The following is a 22796-nucleotide window of genomic DNA, read 5'->3' as shown; positions in this document are numbered from 1 at the left end:
ATTTGTACCAGTAACCTTTTGCTCCTTGGGCACAAGGAGCCCATACCTACTCACAATTTAATAGCCCATACCTACTCACAAAATAAAATTAAGGAGGTGTTCCTTAAGCTTTCCCGCTATCTGCACACCGGAGCGGAACACTTCTCCCCAACATGCTATATATATTTTTAGTTATTATGAGGGAGAGCATTTAAAAACCCTACCTTCCACTTGCAGCCTGAAGTGATACAGTCTATGCAGAGCTTTGCCACTTGATTGTGTGAGTATGAACCAGACTCCCATTTGTGGGGGGTGGAGGAGCAGAAGACCTGGCTAGAGCACAAGGAGCAACTCATGCTTCTCCTGAATTTCGGATTCTGCCTCTTTATAAAGCTTGCCTTTGTGGATCTATAGCTCACACTCAATGCTACTTGAGACTGTCTTGCAAGCGTTCTGCCATGAAGTCCCTTTGCACCCACACCCAGAAATAAACGTCAGCACACAGGAAATGGGTTGAAACTAGGGCCATCACTTTATTGACTCATTTTAGCAGAGAACTAGAGTGTAGCTGGGGGAAATCGCACCTGCCACCAATGGGGTGGGGCACTACATCCCCCCCCGGACCTGCCATGGTGACCAAGGGGCTACACTATTTAGCGGCACCACTCCTAACATCCGCCAGATCAGAAATCCCTTCCAGTGCAACAGTGCAGAGTAGGCAAAAAACCAGCCACCTCCAAGCCAATCCGGGTGGATGGGGAAAATTCCTACTCGGCCCCAAATGGCGACCGGCTAATCCCACACTGTCACCTGAGGGGGGTGAGTGGATGCCGAGGTGTCCCTGCAGAAGGCCAAGAGAGGGCGGGGATCGCTTTTACTAGCGCACCCTCTGCCCCCCTGCTTGGCCCTACAGACTGGTTCACTGTGGGGTCCAACCTTGTTTCTTGCACCCTGCCAGGGCTGGACGTGACATTTGCACCCTGCACTGGATGCGGAGCCAGGGGAAGGGGGGGTTGGGGACCCACACTCGGAATCAAGAGATGGGACAGAGGGAACGGGTGCAAACCTGGGCTGCAACTTCAGTAATTAGCTTGAAGGGAGCTCTGTAAACTAAGGTGTGGATTCCACTCCTGGGGCGAAGTCATTTGCTGGGAAACTATGCCCCCTCTTATTATTATTATTATTATTATTATTATTATTATTTTATTTTATTTTATTTTATTTCAATTTCTATACCGCCCTTCCAAAAATAGCTCAGGGTGGTTTACACAGAGAAATAAATAAATAAGATGGCTCCCTGTCCCCAAAGGGCTCACATTCTAAAACAAAACATAAGATAAGACACCAGCAACAGTCACTGGAAGTACTGTGCTGGGGGTGGATAGGGCCAGTTACTCTTTGCAAAAGCCTCATGACCTTGAGAGTACATGAGGCTTTTGCAAACCCAGCCAGAAAGAGAATGGGCATCTGTTGTGGGGTTGGCCTCTTCCTGCCTTCTCTAGGGCCCACCATTCCCCTCAGCCACCGGAGAGATTTGACATTGAGTCAGTGCATATTTACCCAGCTGAGGCCACCCTCGGCACTCGCATTGAGAACAGTGCATCAGAAGCAGGACAGGCTCCTTCCTTAGATGTTGAAAGGGAAGCTCTTCTTTGCTGGTATATTGGAGAGAGAAGGAAAAGGAAACAAGTGTGAGCTACTTAAGTGGCGTTTTCTTCATGACCCTCTGTTTCAACTGCCTGGTTTTCATGTTGATTTATTCCCCACCACCACCACAAGCCGTTGCTCAGAACATGATGGTTCTCTTCATAAGAAGATCTGGATTAACATCAGGGGACTGTATTTCTTATTGCAGGTGTGGCCAGCCTGAGGTTCTCTAGCTGTTGTTGAACTCCCATCAACTCATGCCACAATACATGGTGGCTGGGGGTGATTGGAGGACAGCTTCTATCATCCCCAGCCATGCTTTATGGCAGGGGGTGATGGGAGCTGTAGTACTGAACAGGAGAAGCTGGGTCTGATGGGAGTTGTAATCCAACAAGAGCTGGAGAGCTTCAGTTAAGTTGGGCAATCTCTAGCCTCTCGGCTTTCTCTGTGCCATTTCTCTTGCTTTTGGATGTCTGCTCTGTGGAGAATCAAAGGTTTCCTGCCCTGACCCATCTTGACACCACAACTCCACCTGGCCAGGGCCTAAATGCTGTGAATAGATAACCCCACTCAGGGGCGGAGCCACCATTGGGCCAATGGGTTCAAAGAACCTGGGCCGCGCCCAATCAGGGGCCGCATCTTGAGGCCCTGACATGCCCCCTGCGTCTGACGTCTGACACGGGGGTGCTAGTCTAGCTCCTGAGCGGGGGCCGCATGGCCCCTTCAGGAGCTAAACTAAGGCTGGAGCTGCATTCGCAGCACCAGCCGGGAGCGGCTCTTCCCTGCTAAGGCATGGCCAGAACGGCCCCTTCGGGAGTTAGACACCAACTCCCGAACGGAGCCTCAAGGCTCCATTTGGGAGCCAGACCACACACCTCTGCATCTGACATCAGACGCAGGGGGCGGTGTCAGCGGGGCAGCCACTGTGGCCACACATGGGCCGCCGGCGGTCCCACTCGACTCCTGACCCCACTCCCTGCCCCCCACCCCGCAAAAACACACCAGGGCTTTAAGGGGCAGCTATAGTGAACAAGCTGCAGAAACATGAAATGTGAGACAGTCTGCAGAAACAAACCACTTTGGAAAGATGTTGAGCTTGTCTGAGAAAAATCAAGGGGCAGCAAAGGGATCCGATGGGCTGTACAACACCCAGGGGTGCTGCAACATACTTTGAATATGAAATCTAGCGATAATTTATATATACAAAAATGCCACATACAAATCTTCTGGGGGACATGCCCCAAATATAGTTCCAGGGCCTCAGATTGCAAACAGAATTGGGAAACAAGGAAAGCAAGGACAGACACAGGAATTCAAATGCAATAAAACAGAATGAGAAAGAAAATAACACTAGGTACAACCTTGCTTCATTAGCTGTTCTGCTCCTGAGTGAACGACTGGAAATGCTCCTTGCTAGCGCTGCAACCATCTGCCCGGATCCCTTCCTTGCTCATCTCATGATTCACTGAAAAAACTTATTCAGGAGTTTCCCATCCTGCCTGACAGTGATTGTAATACCTGCTAAGAGAAAAATCTATACGATGAACGCGCGGCCGGTCCTCCAGGAACGCACGGCTGGTCCTCCAGGAACGCGCGGCCGGTCCTCCAGGAACGCGCGGCCACTATTTTTTGATGGGGGTTATGGGAGCCCCACAGAACAGCTGGGGATGATGTGAGTTCTAGTCCAACAGCAGCTGCTGAGCTTCAGGTGGGCCATCCTTATCTTCTTGGCTAATTGCTGTGAATAGCTATCCCTTTCCACCTCCATTAAAAAAGAAAAGGCAGCTACGGCAAGGAAGCAGCAGCAACATGAAAACGTCATGTCTGTGGAAACATATCTCTATGGAAAGATCTGTTGTGCTCATTGTGGGAGAAAGTAAGAGGTAGCAGAGGGATCTGATGGGCTGTACACAACCCTGCAGGTTTTTTTAAACCAAGAGTGCTTTCAATATAAAATATATAAATAATTTTAAAATAAAGCATAAACACCAACTTTTCATCAACACAAAAATATTTGTGTTATTCATAAATATAAGCCGAGTACCAATGCCTCATGGAATCCAGTAGGATTCCCCACCTCCACTTTCCTCCCAAGTTCCCCATCCATCCAGGCTTGGCCCAGCTCTCCTTCTGCTCCAGCCCTGCACACAACTCCTCAGAACTGCAATTCCATCTTCCCAATCTCTGCTCCCTTTTCTTGGAACTAGGATGTGGCCAATCTCTTTGGCCTTGCCCCTTTGCTCCCCTGACATGCCCACAGGTTTCTCCTCATCGGTGAAGCCCTCAGAGTCTATATAAAGGTTCTCCTTTAGGACTAGTTTTGGAATCCTATCAGGTATTCCTCTGAGTTTATTCAAGTCAGCTTGCCTGAAATCCAAGGTGCACATCTTGACACTTCATCTCCTCCCCTTGATTTTGTGAATTCTAAGATGGCACAGCCACTTTCCCCCATGGTTACCCCCACTTCTGATGTATCAACCAATGCTCTTGCCCAGCCCATTTTCCCCAGTCTTCATGAAGTGCACCCCCTCCAGGAGTCCTCCATGCAGGTCACCTGGACATTGGTTCAAGAATCCAGACCTTTCTTGATTATGCCCTCATCACAGTCAGCTGTTTCCTTGCAGGATCCTGCATTCTCTTTGTGCAGCTTGAACTTCCTCCAGGTAGACAGAAGAAAAGACCACTTGTGCCCCCAGATCTTTCACGGTCCTGCTTTGGTATCTCTTTTTCTTTTGACATAAAGAAAAATCAGATACGTCCAGATGTGTAAGCACTTAACCCACAGTTCCCGGGTCTGAATGACGTGCAGAGGTGTGTCTGAACAAGACCAGACTCCTCCCTCTCAAGCAGGGAGGAGGGACCATGTGATCTCGTCACTCTTTCCAGTCACACTCACGATCCACAATTAGTACAAAGGTTGATATGCCGTTTTTAACTAAAAAGAGTTAACATTGCAAAAGGAATGAGAAGAGAGTTCCCTGTCCCAGAGGGGCTCACGGTCCAAGCAGCAGCTCAAGAGAGACGCCAGCAGTAGCCTCAGAAGGATGCTATGCTGAGTTGATTAGGGGACAGTTGCTCCCTGCCCCCCCCCCGAAATATAAGCGAGACACCACTTTAAAAAATGTTTTGCTCAGTTAGCAGGGAGGGAAGCCAAGCTGTGTGTCACAAGAAGGCCTGAAGATGTTTCCTTGTCCCAAAAGGACTTACAAGCTTATGCACATTGGTGATTCCCAAACGGGGGGCCGCAAGAGGGCCTGAAGACGGTTCCCTGCCCTGAAGGGATGTGCACTTTAAGCAGCAGCAGCAGCAGCACAAGGGAGGCTTTAGCCACAGCCACTGGGAGGGGCTTCTCTGCTGCAGTGAACAGGGACTGGGGCTCTCTGCCTGCTCAGAATCAAAGAACCGCGACTTCGTCCAAAGGTCCCTCATGGCCCAGGGAGCAGGGCCATTTCCCAAACTGTGTGGCACAAGAGAAGGACCCCCCCCCCCAATGGTTCCCTGTTCCAAAGGGCTGCATGATTAGAAAAAGACACAAGGGAGGCCCTGGAAAGGGCGCTGTGCAGTGCTGAAGAGGGACAACTGCTCTCCCCCTGCTCAAAAGAAGAGTCTCTACTTTAAAAGGTGCCTCTCTTGGCCCAGTGGACCAAGGTCTAGCTAACAGCCGGATAAAGGAAATTCTACAGAAACCCCCCACGTCTCCTCCAAAGGGAACAGAGGAAAGCCAGGGCTGCCCTTGAAACTCCTCGCCACTTGATGAAACGCTTCCCAGCACAGAAGAAAAGCCCCTTACCCTCCATCATGATCTCTATCCTGCACCTGGCACGATGCTGAAGGCGCCCAGGAGGGAAAGGCCTGCTGGTGTCCTTGAAGCCCTTAACTGCATCATCTGGAGATCAACCTTTCTGCTAACCCCGGCAGAGGAAAGCAGAGGCGAGAAGGAAGCAGCTCCTCTCCCAGCTCCTCTCTCTCACTCAGTGATGGGAACGGCTCCAGGGATGGCAGAAATCAACCCCTTTTGCTCCTACCAGAAATTTCTGAGCAGCTGACAGTTGAGAGAAGGCAGTTGGTAATATCACAGAGAGTGATGTCACAAAGAGCAAACAGGGTTCAAAAAAAATCAGTGAGGCACAGTTATAGACCGCTTCTCAAAAGAACTGACAACCCACAGGTTTAAAAAAAGAAATAAAAATATATTTTATTGAATTCAAAAGAGAGACTTGACTTGTATCTAAAGCAGGCCTGCTCAACTTAGGCCCCCCAGCTGTTTTTGGACTACAACCCCCATAATTCTCAGCCACAGCAGCCAATAGCCAGAGATTATGGGAACTGTAGGCCAACATCTGCAGGAGGGCCGAAGTTGAGCAGGCCTGATCTAAAGAAACACACATGACATTTCCATGTGACACAGACAACACAAGATGTTTCACGTGTCTGGCCACTAATACTTCACCCCAGCATTACTGTCTAAAGTCTGATTCAGACATTATGCGGTACGAGTGTACAGATGTCTGTACACCTGTACACTTGTTTGTGTGAATGGCTGTGCCTGTGTTTATTTTAAAAGTGAACCTGGATATAGGCCAGGATATAGGCCAGAGAACAATTTGTTATGGGGCAGCTAACAAATAAAGTTTGTTATTGTTATTATTATTATTATTAGTAATAGTAGTAGTATTTCCTTCAAATCTGTTCCCTATTATGGTACAGATAGGAAGTGTGTTTCTGTACCTGCACTCAGCATAACATGTGAATGACTGTCCTGTGTACAGATCTTTACCTGTGTACATTGTACACTCGTCATATGAGTGTTGAACATAACATGTGACTGGACCTTAGCATATGTGCTTAACTGACTAGATGCTTATTATTACAGGAGACGGGGAAAGAAAGCAAGGGATGTTTGGGTTAAGTGGGTTAAAGTAAGAAGAGCTGGTGAGGACCACTTGGTGGGAAAGGAAGGTGCATAGGAAGGATCATGTCAATAGCTCAAGTCCTTTCCATGTCTCATATGGATGAAGGTGGGGGACAAAGGAGATGAGAGTCTCCTTCCTTCAGGGTAAAGGAGCAAATATTCACCCAAAGAGCTTGTGGAACACCAAGGCGGAATTGGGTTGGATGTCAGTATCCACCCTAACTTACACCCTGAAGCATCCTTGGATAAGCACACCGACATTGCCACTGAGGGGCCCTCAGATGTGGAGAACCCCTACACAATCCCCAACAGGGCTTCAGGTGAGACATCCTTGGGTCATGTCATGCAGGAATCCAAACCATCAGCCTTCCGGGATCTCCCCACATTCTGTGAATCCCTTGACAGACCTCTCCCCCATCCCACCCCTGCTCAGGGGGCAAGGGCACATCCCTGCATGGCCAACAGAGAGGTGCTACCATCCCAACTGGAGCCCCAAGAGCAACAATGCCACCAGACCCAGGCCGATCCATTTCCACAATGGAAAATAAGCACTCAACTGGCAGCATAGCATCTCCCCCAGGAGATACCTACTTGTGAGGAAGGGGTCTTCTCAAGAGCACCAGTAGATCCTGAACCAGCTGCACCCAATAAGGGCTGAAGAGACCAGCTACAGGGTGGAGACCTACAGCCCCCTAATTAAGCCCTGCTGAATCACAAGATGGCCCTTGGTACAATAGCATGTTTAGCTGTGTTTTCTAATGTCTGAGTCACTGTCTGTCCATCATCTAGGATCTGCTGGCTTATCTCCTGGGGCCTTTGTCTTTTCCTGTTATTCTTTTCTGCAGGAGTTCTCTGGTCCTTGTCCAAACTGTCTTCTGTTGGGCACCCCAACATTAGAGGTACCGGCCCAGAAGTATATGGAATTCAGGCCTGTGTCTGATTTCATTTTATATTAAGAGTTCAATTAAATGCCTGAACTTGAGGTGAACATGATGCCCAGATCTCATGACTGCCTGGTAAATTATCTGTAAAGGCAGGGGTAATCTAGCATTGGTTATCAGTGTTTGTGGAACTCACAAGAGACACAATGGGTCAGGCGTAATTACCAGTCTCGCACTGCTGAAATTAACCTGCTGTCCAGTAATCCCCTTACCTCACTGACAGGATGCTTCTGCCTCAGTCAAATGTATTGATTAACTCGTCTCACACATGTACCCCTTTTTATGTTACTTTAAATATTCTCTTGTTATAATTACACACTAGATAGAGGTACACAAGAAATAATGTAATTGCTGTCTCACACAAATAGAACTAATTCTCTCACTAACTCCTGACTTTTAACACCTTTTGGGACCAGGCTAGCAAACCTGGGACAAGAGAAGGGGCCCATTTGCAACTCAGAGATGCAGATTTGCTTTGGGCAATGTCCCCTCCTCAAGATAGCAGCTAACAGAAGATGAGATTGAGCTCTCTCTGGACTGACCAAATATCCTGAGCTAATTTTCGTAATTAAAAGACAATATTCAGAGGATAGCAGGAATAGATGCCTTTTGTGATCCAGAAGACTCAAATGAACATCAAAGGATGGAACCACTATAAGAAGGAGTCTCTGGACATGGCAGACTAGCAATCTTGTGCCTACAAGCAAGATCTGCTCACAAGCAATCCCAGAGTTTGCTGCTAAGCCACGGGGCAACAAGCAGGAACTCTGTCCATGGACAGGAGCTGTATGTGACTTCTACTGCGCAGTGAGAAGTTAAGACTTCCCCAGTCATGGTACTCCGACTCTCAGCCGTGCTCTGAGCAAACTGCATGCTTGATCCAAAAGCTCCTGTCTCCAGCCAGAAGCCTCACTCCTTCAGCTAAAAGATCCGCCGCTCTCCAGCCTCAGATCCCGGTAATATGCTGCCTTCACAAGCCTTGGATCCCTACTTTCCTCCTCCTTACTAATCACTGCTAACCCCCTTGCTAAGTCCCCCCTACTTCTTCTTTCTCTGCCTCTCTCTAAATGTTTTATTTAGGATTTGTTAGATTGTTAGATAGCTGTAATTACTGATTGCACACACATATGTTAGTTAGGCACATTACGCTACACCTTGAATCAGAAACATGTTTTTATTTTGTCCTGATGAGCAACTTTTTATAATAAAGCCCATTGAACTTTCTGAGTGTCTCTCTCTCTATCTCTGTTTGCGCGCCCAGATCCTACATGGTCACCATCTCCAAGAACCAATTCAGTTTGTGTATGATGTGACTTTGCCTCTTTCCCTCTGAGCATGTACAGAGTGTGAAACCAGGTATAGTTCACAACACTTCCTATCCTCTTCTTAGGCCTGATCTCCACTTGGCCTAGCAGCCTTCCCTGAGCTGGGCCTGTGCTGTGAGTTGCTGATGGAACATTGCATAACCTAGTGAAGGCAGGACACTGGGACTGTTGGGAGAAAACTAAAAAAAGCTTGGGAAATATTTAAGGAACTGGATGTAAAAGTACCCAGAAGGAAGAAGAGGAAGAGAATGAAGGTGAGGAGAATTCTGAGTCCCTGGGAAATTGTTGAGAGGCAATGGAGAATCCTGACCATTGTGTCTCGTTGCAACTCGTACAACAGCTCTGTAGGGTAGGTGAGTCTCTTTGGACACCATATCACAGATGGGATGACTGAGTCATTGGGGTTTGCCTAAGATCTCCTTGTGAGTTTGTGGCAGAAACACAAAATGTTTGGATAGGTAAGATCCAAAGCAGGGCCTTCCAAATGGGAAATGCAGACTCTTGGCCAACATGCCACAGTGACTCTCCCAGTTACAGAGGGAGCTTTGATGATAAAGCGAGTCTTAGGTGCTATTTTTTTTTTAAAAAAAAAACATTCTGTGAGGAAAACATGGATGTTTTGATTGTGGGGCAAGCACTTCCGGGCTGTGATGCTGCATTCCTGATCTCCTTCAAGGAATCTCCCCAAAGAGATTTTTCTGATCTTTTCCATCCCAGTTCTTCTGATTAACATGTACAAATATTAATAAAATGATTCCAAACAAAAAACTAGATAACACCATTTATATCACTGCTAGATAGATACAATCTAAAATCTATGAGAAAACAAAAAAAAAAAATATATTTTTTTTAATCCTTTCCAGATCCTTACCTACTGATACAAGAACAGTAGACAGCTTCTTCTATAAGGAATTGTAAATTCAATAGACCTATGATGTCAGGTAAAAAAGTATGGGAAAAAATTCCTAGATCGGATTTCAGTGTTATGTTATATAAACAAAAGATGAAGGGACCGTTGGTTGTTACCTGACTTGTAAAAGCTGTTAGTTCTATACAGATATCTAAAAGCCATAGTTCTAGATAGGAACTCCAAAATAATATAAAAATAACAAATAATATTATTTTTATAATAATATGAAAATATAATTTTTATATCTCTAGCAAAGTACTTAGAGGGGTCCCACAAAGCAGAGCAAAAGTCTGCCAAAATGTAAAGCTCAGCACCAAATCATGCAACAAAATCTTGAAGTATATCTATTATCACTTCGTATTTGGCTCTCCTCCCTGCATAACACTATACCACAAGAAAATCTATGACATTGTAATGATGCAAATAAAACATTTCAACTCTCAACTACAAAGATCTCATTAAAACCAAAAGGTCAAAATAAATCTAGAGTCCCGTATTTAAAAGGATATATATATATATATATATATATATATATATATATATATATATAAATAAAATAAGAGGATTGGAGGAATTATTTTTGAACCTCTCCTCTAACTCCCCGAAGTATCTAAATATTAGAATGATAAAGAAAAGATTGCTCACAGAAAGAGAAGATGCCGACCTCACAAAAACATAAAATTTAAATGTATTTTTTTTCTTCTTAATAGCACAGAGCCATGATGGAGTTCCCAGCCTTTACATGCCAATTACATGGCACTTTAACATATAATCATGACTGGTATCCAAAGCCTGTTGTACAAAAACAAAACAAACCAAACAAAAAAAGTGAGTGATAGTTAATAAAAAGGGGCAAAATGACTAATAAAATGAAGTAACTGGCTGGGGAGTCTCTCATCATCTTAAAGACCAACTAAGATTTTCTTGAGCACAATCTTATGCAATACCATCAAATCCTATTTCCAATTTTACCCATGATGTGTAAATAAATAAATAAATTAAGCTTTTAGTTTAAAGATTTCCCTCTTCACAAAATTTTTGATAAAAGCAGTTACATTACAGGGAATATAAAAACAATTATTCGATTAGCAGAAACTAATTCCATATTCAAGACAACATTGCAACAGCAGTCATAATATATATGTATGTTTACATGTAAAAATGTTTAAACTAGTTTCCCTAACCTCTATTATATTTTTGGAAAAAACACCACAGGGAATACAATGGGAAAAAGTAAAGAAAAAATCCTTATAGTTTCAATCTGGTTACTTCAATACCGTTTTTATACATTTTTAACTTGAAGCAAATCTGAGAACACAATGTGCGCACGCTTCACGTCTCTGTGACGTGCACGCGCAGAGGACTCGGAGCTTTTCATAGTGAAAGCGGGGAAGGGGCGGCAGGGAGGTATCCTGCTGCCCCAATTACTACTAAAATTACGGGCGCCAGAGCAGGAAAGTGGTGGGAGGGGTAAGTAAACCCTCCCCCTGCTCTTAAAGCAACCCCCACACCAGTGCCGGACCGCAGTTTGGCGGTTCTGTGCACACCCCTACTTGTTTCGACAACAGATGAGATGATGGAACAATTTGTGGAGTACTACTCTCGATTATATAAAACTAAATCCCCAAATAAAGTCAAGATTAAGCAATATTTAGATAATTCACAAATTAAAGAGTTTACAGAGCAACAAATAGAGATGTTGAATAAACCAATTATAGAGGAGGAAACTAGAGAGGCAATACAAAGACTAAATTTGAATAAGTCGCCAGGTCCAGATGGGTTTTCAGCCTTGTACTACAAGTCCTTTCAAGATATACTGGTTAAACCATTAACCCAGAAAATGAATGAAATACAACATTGTCCAGTATATCTGCCACATGGCAAGAAGCTTATATTACACTGATCTTTAAAGAAGGACAGGATGCAACACGCCTGGAATCTTATGGGCCTATCTCATTATTGAATTTGGATTAAACTGTTTGAGACTATTTTAGCGGCAAGACTGAAGAGATTTTTAGCAGATATAATACATTTTGACCAGTCCGGATTCATTCCAGACAGACACATGAAAGATAATTTAAGATATATTTTGAATGCCATTGAGAACATTACTGCAGGGGGGAAGGTCTTTCTTGATGCTGAGAAGGCATTTGACAATTTGGAATGGCAATTCATGTTTATGGTGCTGGAAAAGATGAATTGTGGGCCGAATTTCATTTCTTGGATTCAAAGTATCTATCTGGAGCAGAAAGCGAAAGTAATGGTGAATGGGGTAATATCAAGCATTGTCTCCTATATTAGTATTATTATTGTTGTTATTATTAATTACATTTTATATCCCCCTCCAAGGAGCCCAGAGCGGTGTACTTACATACTTAAGTTTCTCCTCACAACAACCCTGTGAAGTAGGTTAGGCTGAGAGGGAAGTGACGGGCCCAGATATAGCCTTGATATTGAAGATGTATTTCCATGGAGAAGAACATGCAAAACAATTTGATGAATGGAGAGCATACAATTTGCAAAGTCTTATGGTAGGAAGATCAAAAATGAAATCCATTCCATGTTTATATCAAGAGTGGGATGAACATCCTTCTTGGCTATTGTATTCACAGACTAACAGTATAGTTCAAGAATTACAGAAGCAAGGTTGAGAGACTTGTCAGAATTTGAAACTCTAATAACAAAGAACTCAGAGGATTTGTTGAGTCTTATATACAAATTACTACTGAAATACGACTCGGAATCAGAACAGGTGAAAGCCCGTATGAAGCCTGCTGGAGAGGGGGAGAAGAGGATACCATCTTCCGCAGGGTGTGAGACTGGGGTCCCTGCCTGGCTACCTCTTCTCTTCTGCCCTCCCTGGTTGCCATCTGCCTCCCCCAAGGACTGCTTGAGGAGAGGCTTTGCAGGACTGGGGCCATAAGGGTGACTTGGCAGATTTTCCTGGCTCCACCTGCTGAGCATGCTGCTCAGCCTATATAGGAAGGCTGCCGGTGGTGGCAGGGGCGACACCAGAGGGGCGAAACCAGAGGGGGTTGCCCCCTTGGGGGAGAAACGAGGGCAAGGGCTGGACACTTTGTCCAACCATTTGTATAGAGGGAGGCATTCAATAGTGGGGCTTCTGTTTAATCAGTTTTAAGTTGTGCTGAGGTTGGGTTGAAGTTGCAATGTGTGTGGTTTTGTCTGGAGATGGGGAGGCAGGGAGTGCCTTCGTTGAATGTGGGGCAACTATTCTGGTGGTAGTGGGCAATAGAAGAAGAAACGTTGGCAGGTCAGCAGGCTGTTCCAGGGGAAGGGTGGTCAGAAATCTAATAGCTGTCCCCCTTTCCGGCTGTCCTGCCAGCTCTTTGACCTCGGGGAGCACTGCCAACATCCCACATAACCTTACCTTGTTCCTCTGCAATGTCAGGTCGGTCCAAAATAAATCTGAACTCATCCATGAATTGATCATGGATGAAGGGGCCGACCTGATGTGTATTACTGAGACTTGGTTGCGGGAGGCTAGTGGCCCAGTTTGGTCCCAGCTTCTCCCTCCAGGATATTCTGTAGAGGAGCAGGTGAGGGGACATGGGCAGGGAGGTGGAGTGGCTGTGGTCTATAAGGATAACATCTCCCTTACCAGGCTCCCTGTCAGGGTATTGGACCATATTAATGTGTGTACTTGAGTATGGGGACCAGGGATAGATTGGGACTTCTGTTGGTGTACCGATCACCCCGCTGCCCAATGGAATCCCTTACTGAGCTCTCAGACTTGGTCGCGGAACTTGCGTTGGAGTCTCCCAGACTTTTGGTGTTCATTTTGGGACCAATTTGTCCGGGGCAGCTCAGGAGTTCATAGCAGCCATGACGACTATGGGCCTATCCCAAGCGGTCTCTGGATCAACGCATATTGCAGGTCACACGCTTGATTTGGTCTTTTATTCTGATCAGGGTGGTGTTCCGTGGGTGGGGACTCCTACGATCTCCCCGTTGTCATGGACGGACCACCATCTGGTTAAGGTTGGACTTACAACCACTTTCCACTTTTGCAGGGGCGAGGGGCCTATTAGAATGGTCCACCCGAAGAGGTTACTGGATCTGGTAGGATTCCAAGAAGCCTTGGAGGGATTCAATGTTGGCTCTGCTGGTGATCCTGTTGATGCCTTGGTTGAGAACTGGAACAACTTTCTCACCAGGGCAGTAGACATGATTGCTCCTAAGCGTCCCCTCCAACCTGCTTCAAAATTGGCCCCTTGGTTTATGGAAGATCTACAGGGGCTGATGCGGCAAGGTAGGTGACTGGAGCGCAAGTGGAGAAAAACTCGACTTGAATCCGACAGATTACGACATGGAGCACATTTAAAGATCTATGCTCAGGCGATACGTGTGGCAAAGAAGCGGTTCTTTTCTGCCCGTATTGCCACTGTGAGTTCATGTCCGGTGGAGTTGTTCAGGGTTGTGAGGGGACTAGTTCTGCCCCCTCTCCCTTGAACCAGAATTTGGAAGCATCAGTTACCCGCTGTGGTGTGTTTAATGAATTTTTTGCAGACAAAATCTCTCGGATTCGGGCCGACTTAGATGGAGACTCCACAATTAATTTGATGTCTGAACTGGAAGTGTCCGACAACTCCTCTTATACGATTCAACTGGATCAATTTCAGTTTGTGACTCCTGATGATGTGGACAAGCTGCTTGGAGCGGTGAGGCCTACCACTTGTCCTCTAGACCCTTGTCCAACATGGCTTGTTCGATCTAGCAGGGAGGCTGTTGTAGGCGGCCTGGTAGAAATCATAAATGCTTCTCTGAGGGAGAGCAGGATGCCTCCTTGTCTTAAGGAGGCAATTATTAGACCTCTTCTAAAGAAGCCTGCATTATATCCCTCAGAGTTGAGCAATTATAGGCCTGTTTCCAATCTCCCATGGCTGGGCAAGGTAATTGAGAGGGTGGAGGCCTCTAAGCTCCAGGCGGTCTTGGAGGAAACTGATTATCTGGACCCACTTCAAACTGGCTTTCGAGCGGGCTATGGGGTGGAGACTGCCTTGGTCGGCCTGATGAATGATCTCCAATTGGCAATGGACAGAGGAAGTGTGACTTTGTTGGTCCTCTTGGATCTCTCGGCAGCTTTCGATACTATCGACCATAGTATCCTTCTGGAACGTCTGAGGGTGATGGGGGTGGGAGGCACTGTTTTACAGTGGTTCCGCTCCTACCTCTCGGATAGATTCCAGATGGTGTCGACTGGAGATTGTTGCTCTTCAAAATCTGAGCTTAAGTATCGTGTCCCTCAAGGCTCCATACTTTCTCCAATGTCTTTTAACATTTACATGAAACTGCTGGGAGAGATCATAAGGGGATTTGGAGATGGGTGTTACCAGTATGCTGATGACACCCAGATCTACTTCTCCATGTCAACTTCTTCAGGAGTTGGCATATCCTCCCTAATGCCTGCCTGGAAGCAGTAATGGGCTGGATGAGGGAGAATAAACTGAAGCTGAATCCAGATAAGACGGAGGTACTTATTGTGCGGGGTCAGAACTCTAGAGACGATTTTGATCTGCCTGTTCTAGACGGGGTCACACTCCCCCAAAAGGAACAGGTTTGCAGTCTGGGAGTACTTCTGGATCAACATCTCTCCTTGGTTTCTCAGGTTGAGGTGGTGGCCAGGGGTGCTTTTTATCAGCTCCAGCTGATACGCCAGCTGCGCCCGTTTCTCAAGATCAATGACCTCAAAACAGTGGTACATTTGTTGGTAACCTCCAGACTTGACTTCTGTAATGTGCTCTACATGGGGCTGCCTTTGTACTTAGTTCGGAAACTTCAGTTGGTTCAGAATGCGGCAGCCAGGTTGGTCTCTGGGTCATCTCAGAGAGACCACATTACTCCTCTGTTGATGGAGTTACACTGGCTGCCAATAGTTTTCTGGGCAAAATACAAAGTGCTAGTTATACTGTAACTTATAAAGCCCTAAACGGCTTAGGCCCTGGCTATTTAAGAGAGCGTCTTCTTCGCTATGAGCCCCATCGGCCATTGAGGTCACTTGAGGAGGTCCGTCTTCAGTTGCCGCCAACTCGTTTGGTGGCTACACGGAGATGGGCCTTCTTGGCTGCTGCCCCGAGATTGTGGAATGCGCTCCCTGCTGAGATACGATCCTCCCCATCTCTGGCAATTTTCAAAAAACACCTGAAAACACATCTCTTCAACCAGAATTTCTCAGCTTTTAAAAACTTGTTTTTAAATTCTTCTGATTATTTAATTGTTGTTTATGATATTTTTAATTGTTAATTATTGTTTTTATACTTTATTATTTCTGTTTTAATTATTAACTGATTTTAATGGTGTTTTAATGTAAACCGCCCTGAGCCTTTTGGAAGGGCGGTATAAAAGTTTTAATAATAATAATAATAAGCACCTCAACACCATAGGGGCCACAGAAATCACCATCAGCCAATTACAAAAAGCAGCTTTACTGGGAACAGCCTATATTTTGTGATGTTATCTATAATAACCAACAGTATTGATGATAAAATTCAGCCATCCCAGGTCCTTGGGAAGGACCCGATGTCTGGATGGAACAAACCGGTCAATGACACCTGTCTGACTGTGTAAACAAGAAATAATAATAATAATAATTCCAACTAGAAGAGGTTATTTAAAAAGAAAGTACCAAATTTGGAAAGAGAAGCATCCAGATACAGAAATCACAGAACAAAGGCTAGCAGACCAGAGAAGATTCATAATCAGAAATAAAGTATTCACAGGAGTTGAGCTGGAAGAACTGCAAAGAGCAACACAGGCTCAAGATATGGAAGAAGAATTACCACCAATTGAAGAAGTTGCTCAGGCGCAGGTGGAGGAGGTGTTGGAAAGAGAGGATGCCACTGTTGCTGAACTGTTCCAAAATCAAAACTAGGCAACCGCCCCTTTGCCTTCACCTCAAAAACCCAAATGCTGTTTAACAGAACTAAAGCAAAAAATAACTGAGCACATGAACCAAACAACCACCAGGGTTCGACTTCCCGCTGTAAAAACAGTTGCCAAAAACCAACTTGCTCAGGCATTAAAAGATGTCAATGCTGCACTTGCAGAAATAACAATTAATAATTTGTAAGAAACAAACCAACTAATGTACAGTGCAGCAATAATAACAACACAAGAGCTCGGATATAAGATCAGTGGACCTGTAAAAAAAGAAAGTAGTACATCACCTAAATGGAAGATTAGATTAGAAAATAAAATCTCCAGGTTTAGATCAGATGCTAGTAAATTGAAAGATATGAAAGACAAGAAGCTGAAGAACGAAAACACCAAACAGTATCTGATCCAAAAATACCACCTAGATTCAAGGAAAATTAGAGAAGTCCTGGAAATAATAAGGCAGCGAATAACAGCAGTGTCAAAGAAGATTAGCAGATATGAAGCCAGAATTACACAACACAGGCAGAATCTCCAATTCCAGTCGAACCAGAGACATTTCTACCAAAGCATAGAAGGAGAAACTGCAAGAAACCTAGAAACACCAAATTAAGAAGAAACAGTGCAATTCTGGGGGAAATTATGGGACAATCCAATAGATTATAATAAAAAAGCAGGCTGGATGAAAGAGGTCAAAAAATGTAATGAACAAATGCAAGATCTAATAATAACACCAGAATTAATAAGTGAAAGAGCAAAGAAAATTAAAAATTGGACTGCGCCAGGCGACGATGAACTGCATGGCTTTTGGCTTAAACACCTAACAAGCCTTCATAAACAACTATCAAAACAGTTCAATCACATTTTGCAAGGAGGTGATATTGAACAATGGCTAAAAACTGGGAAAACTCATCTCATAATGAAAGACCGAGCAAAAGGTGCAGTTCCAAGTAATTATCCTCTATAATAAAAGCCTTGGTGTCCATCCGTGGACACCAAGGCGTGTGTTCGTGCCTCCCTGGCCTGTACTGGGCATGCGCGAAGCGCCCGGCCGCTGAATGAGGGGGAAAAAGGTGGCGGGGGAAGCCGGCCAAGGCTCTGCCGCTGCGCCGGAGCCGGGAGGGAGAATTTGGGGCCTGAAGCCGGGCAGGGGGGAGAAGCGGCGGGGGAAGCTGGCCAAGGCGGCGGCAGAGCCGCCGCCGAGGCCTAGCGGTGACGGAGCCAGGCAGGAGGGCAAATATGGGCCCCTTCCCTTCCTAGCGCCCGTTATTCAACGGGCTAAAATTAACTTGTAGACCAATAACCTACCTGCCAACCATCTTCAAATTATTAACTGGAATAAAGCAGATGAAGTGATGCAACACTTATTAACTAACAAACAGCTTCCAGTTGAACAGAAAGGAAATTGCCCGAACACCAGAGGCACAAAAGACCAGCTGCTGATTGACAAAATGATTTTAGAAAACTGCAAGAGAAGAAAAACCAATCTAAGTGTTGCATGGATTGACTACAAGAAAGCCTTTGATTCATTGCCTCACACATGGATACTAAAATGTTTAGAAACAACTGGTGTCAGCAAAAACATTCAGATATTTATATAAAAAAAGCAATGAGCATGTGGAGTACACAGTTAACAATCAATGGTGAGACACTTGGACAGGTTAGCATTAGAAGAGGCATTTTCCAAGGGGACTCACTATCCCCTCTGTTGTTTGTAATTGCCATGACCCTACTTTCACAAATACTAAACAAAACAGGCCTCGGATACCAAACATCTAAAACATCAAGTCAAATCACCGCTCTGGGCTCCCTGGAGGAAGAGCGGGATATAAATGTAAAATAAATAGATAGATAGATAGATAGATAGATAAAAATCTGCTGTACATGGACGATCTGAAGTTGTATGGAAAGTCCCAGTCAGAAATTGAATCACTGCTAAACACTGTCCGTATATTCAGTAGCGATATAGCAATGGAGTTTGGACTAGACAAGTGTGCTGCATTAATAATGAAAAGAGGAAAAATAAGAAAAACAGAAGGAATAGAACTGCCCAATGGAAGCAAGATCAAGAACCTGGAAGAGAAAGAACATTACAAATACCTGGGCATTCTCCAGGCTGATAACATCGCACACACTGAAGTTAAAAGAAAAAATGGAAGTGAATACATCAGGAGAGTTTGAAAAATCCTCAAGTCCAAACTCAATGGCGGGAACACCATACAAGCCATAAATACCTGGGCTATACCTGTTATCAGATACACTGCAGGAATAATAGACTGGACCCAAGCAGAGCTAGAGACGCTAGATCGTAAGACCAGGAAAATCATAACCATCAATCATGCTCTGCACCCCCGCAGTGATGTAGATAGGCTATACCTCCCTCGCAGCTCAGGTGGAAGAGGAATGCTGCAAGTCCATCAAACAGTAGAGGAGGAGAAAAGAAGCCTTGAAGAATATATCAAGGACAGTGAAGAAGATGCACTTCAAATGGTCAATAATGCGAAACTATTCAACACCAATGAAACAAAGCAGGCCTACAAGAAAGAACAAGTCAAGAACCGAGCAGAAAAATAGAAAAATAAGCCACTGCATGGTCAATATTTGCACAACATAAGTGGAAAATCAGACATCACCAAGACCTGGCAATGGCTTAAGAATGGTTACTTGAAGAAAGAAACAGAGTCCAAAAATCCACAACAAACAGCAAGTGCTTCTTTGTAAAGAAGCAGATGAAACAGTGGACCACCTAATCAGCTGTTGTAAAAAGATTGCACAGACTGACTACAAACAAAGGCATGACAAGGTAGCAGGGATGATACACTGGGAAATCTGCAAAAAATACAAGCTATCTGTAGCCAAACATTGGTGGGACCATAAAATTGAAAAGGTTGAAGAAAATGAAGATGTAAAAATATTATGGGACTTCCAACTACAAACAGACAACATCTGCCACACAATACACCAGATATAACTGTAGTCGAGAAGAAAGAAAAACAAGTCAAAATAATCGGCATAGCAATACCAGGGGATAGCAGAATAGAAGAAAAAGAAATAGAAAAAATCACAAAGTACAAAAATCTACAAATCGGAATTGAAAGGCTGTAGCAGAAAAAGACCAAAATAATCCCAGTGGTAATTGGCGCCCTGGGTGCAGTTCCAAAAGACCTTGAAGAGCAACTCAACACCACAGGGGTCACAGAAATCACCATCAGCCAATTACAGAAAGCAGCTTTACTGGGAACAGCCTATATTCTGCGATGATATCTATAACAATTTACAATAAAATTCAGCCATCCCAGGTCCGTGGGAAGGACTCAATGTCTGAATAAAACAAACCAGTCAATAACACCTGTCTGACTGTGTAAACAAGAAATAATAATTTTTAAAAGGATGCAGAATTTTAACAGAACAATAGAGATGCAAGAGTGGGAATTTCAATGGAAGGTGAACATAAAATTCACAGTGAATAGTACCTTGAGGGAAAACTGGTATAAAATGTACCTACGTTGGTATATTACCCCAGCAGAGATTTCAAAGATGTACAATAAATACTCTGGGGATTGCTGGAAATGGAAAGAACAGAAAGGTACTTTTTATCCTATGTGGTGGACATGTTTTCCAAAAAATTTGTGCTTTTTACAATACATTTGAAAATGCAGCAAATCTTGCATATAGATTTTCCTTCCCCCCCAGAGATTTTTATGTTAAATATTACTAAACCATATATTTCGGCAAGATACACTGAACTTTATATATGATAATGGTGGTAAGACTCTTCTATGCTTCTTGCTGGAAAACAAATCTGATTCAGTCTCTAGACGATTGGTATCTTAAACTGTGGGATTATGCATCAATAGCCAAAATTACTGCATATATTAAGAACAAATCTGAAGATTCTTTTTCTCAGACCTGGGAACCATTTATTCAGTATAATATATGACAGGGTTTGGTTCCTCATCAGCGATTTGGTTTCTTTTTGTACAGAAATTTAATGTTGAATGCTCTGTGTAGATAATAGGTACACTAATTTTTGACCTTACTGTTAATGTTTGTAAATTTGCAGCCATTTATGTTTTAGTTTGGAGAAGGGGAGAGGGAGATGATGGTGTAAAGAACTCAGGTGGAAGTAAACAGACTGTAATGAGAATCCTTGTAATTGTATCATTTGATTATGTCTGGTTTTTTCTTTTTTTCTTCCTACTTAAGTTTTTCTGTTTATATTATGGATAAAATAATAAAAATACTGTTTTAAAAAGACTTAACAAATTGTGCAAACCATCACACAATATCCTTAATTTCGCATGTTAGCAAAATAATTCTCAGGATCATCCAACACAGATTAGAGCCCAACGTGGAAAGGGAAATGCTGGGTGTTCAAGCTGGTTTCAGAAAAGGCCGAGGAACAAGAGACATCATAGATGATTCATGCTGTATATAATTAAGAAAGCCCAAGGAATACCAGAAAGAAGTCAATATGTGCTTTATTGACTACAGAAAAGCCTTTGATTGCATCGACCATGTCAAGTTGTGCCTTAGGAAGATGGGTGCCCCAGAACATCTCATTGTTCTCATGAGAAACCTATACACAGGACAGGAAGCCACAGTCCAGACGGAACATGGTGAAACAGACTGGTTCCAGATCGGCAAAGGAGTAAGACAAGGCTGTATACTCTCTCCCTCTTTATTCAACTTACAAGTGATTTTAGGCCCGCTAAATAACGGGCGCTAGTAAGCACTGCTGCAGCCATTTTCGGAGATCCCGATGAATCAAGGGGGTGCGCGCCGCCGCGGAGAGCCTCCGGGGGGTGCCAGAGAGACATGGAGGCGCCCGGCGGCGGCCTCTTCCCATCTGCGAAGCTCAGCCCTGCCTCCCTCTCCCCGTCCGGCCGGAGATGCTACTCGAGCCCGAGGCTTGCGTTGCGGCCTGCTCTCCACGTTCTTCTCTGACCAACGGCCATGGCGTGAAAGAGGCACACCTCCACCTCCGGGCTCCAGACCCCCAATTGATGTGTTTTAGAAAACCAAAGTAACTCCATTTTACTTAGAATACCTCACTCTAACTTAAAGTAACCCCAGCCCAGCTCAGGCCAGCTCAAGGACACGGCCTCACATGATCAACATCATTATCTTTCTCCACTAAATTGTATCTAAAGAAACTTGGTTCTCACCAGATGAATTCTCACTGTTCTTTGCTGACAGTCTGGAAAACAGGATGTAACCAAATAAGGGGTGATCACCAGATGAACAATGAATCTTTCGCATGCGTACTAGATACTTAGTCCACCATTTTGTTGCCAAGTATACTATGTCTCGGGTGTCAACATCATTCAGATTGTCTGTATAAATGTAAGATGCACCTCTAACCAATTTGTATTTCAATGCAGAGCAATAGCCCATTGATTTACCTTGCTGGCTGCAGCAGCAAATAAAATTGCCTCTAATTGATCCCCACAGAGTCTGTTTGATTGGCTAAAAGGCGGAGCCAGGGATGAACCGGTATTCACATCAATTTGGTGCCGTGACAGTCGGATGTGACTCTGGGTGGACAGTCTGACCCGTCACGGGACAGTGAGATCCAGCGCGCCTCACAGCGTTTTGTCTGTGGAGGATTCTCATGGGCCCCAAGACGCGCCAGTCATCACAACACGCCACATCTGGGAATCGAGGCAAAAGCCTGAGGGAGAGGCGAGAAATCCAAAGACGTCTTGGTGAGAACCCCAGCCCAAGAAGGGGAAAAAGCGGGGGGGAAGCCCAGGGAGGGGCAATCTTTCATCCCAAGAAGAGGGGAGAAAGCAAATTACCCAAGAGAGGGGCAATTTAAGCCAAAATCCCGAGGGGGGGGGGCGCGGCTTTGAGTCAAAAATAAATGGCCCAAGCACGAGCACACGGGGGGGGGGGACTATGGGGAGTAGAAATAGCAAGTACCTTTAGAATGCGTGTTGAAAAATTGGGTGATTCTCACAAGAGGGGGAGGTGCCCTCAGAATGAAAGTTTAAAAATGCCTCTGTGCTCCAAGACAAGGGGTCTGAAGAAAAGAAGAAATAATGATTGTCTTTTGCTAAAATCATGTTGTCTCTATGTTCTGTTTCCGAGTTCAAAACTGCTAACAGTCTAAATTTCTTGATGCCACTGTCCTGTTGTAACCAAGCCAAAAGATAACACTGTTCTAACTGCAAAAAGTTTCTCTGAAC

At 44.6% G+C, this 22796-nt stretch overlaps 1 long non-coding RNA gene across 1 annotated transcript; it reads right to left on the bottom strand.

Moving 5' to 3' along the window:
- Nucleotides 1–488: 488 nt before the first annotated feature.
- Nucleotides 489–5671, bottom strand: LOC128342842 (uncharacterized). The gene is made up of 2 exons (XR_008315186.1): nt 2988–5671; nt 489–1634 (listed from the first exon to the last, which is right to left on the bottom strand). It is a non-coding gene; the product is annotated as an uncharacterized LOC128342842 (long non-coding RNA).
- Nucleotides 5672–22796: the final 17125 nt, after the last annotated feature.

The sequence above is a fragment of the Hemicordylus capensis genome, chromosome 2 (assembly GCF_027244095.1).
Source record: "Hemicordylus capensis ecotype Gifberg chromosome 2, rHemCap1.1.pri, whole genome shotgun sequence".
Classification (NCBI taxonomy): domain Eukaryota; kingdom Metazoa; phylum Chordata; class Lepidosauria; order Squamata; family Cordylidae; genus Hemicordylus; species Hemicordylus capensis.
This window is presented reverse-complemented; position numbering and strand designations above follow the sequence as displayed.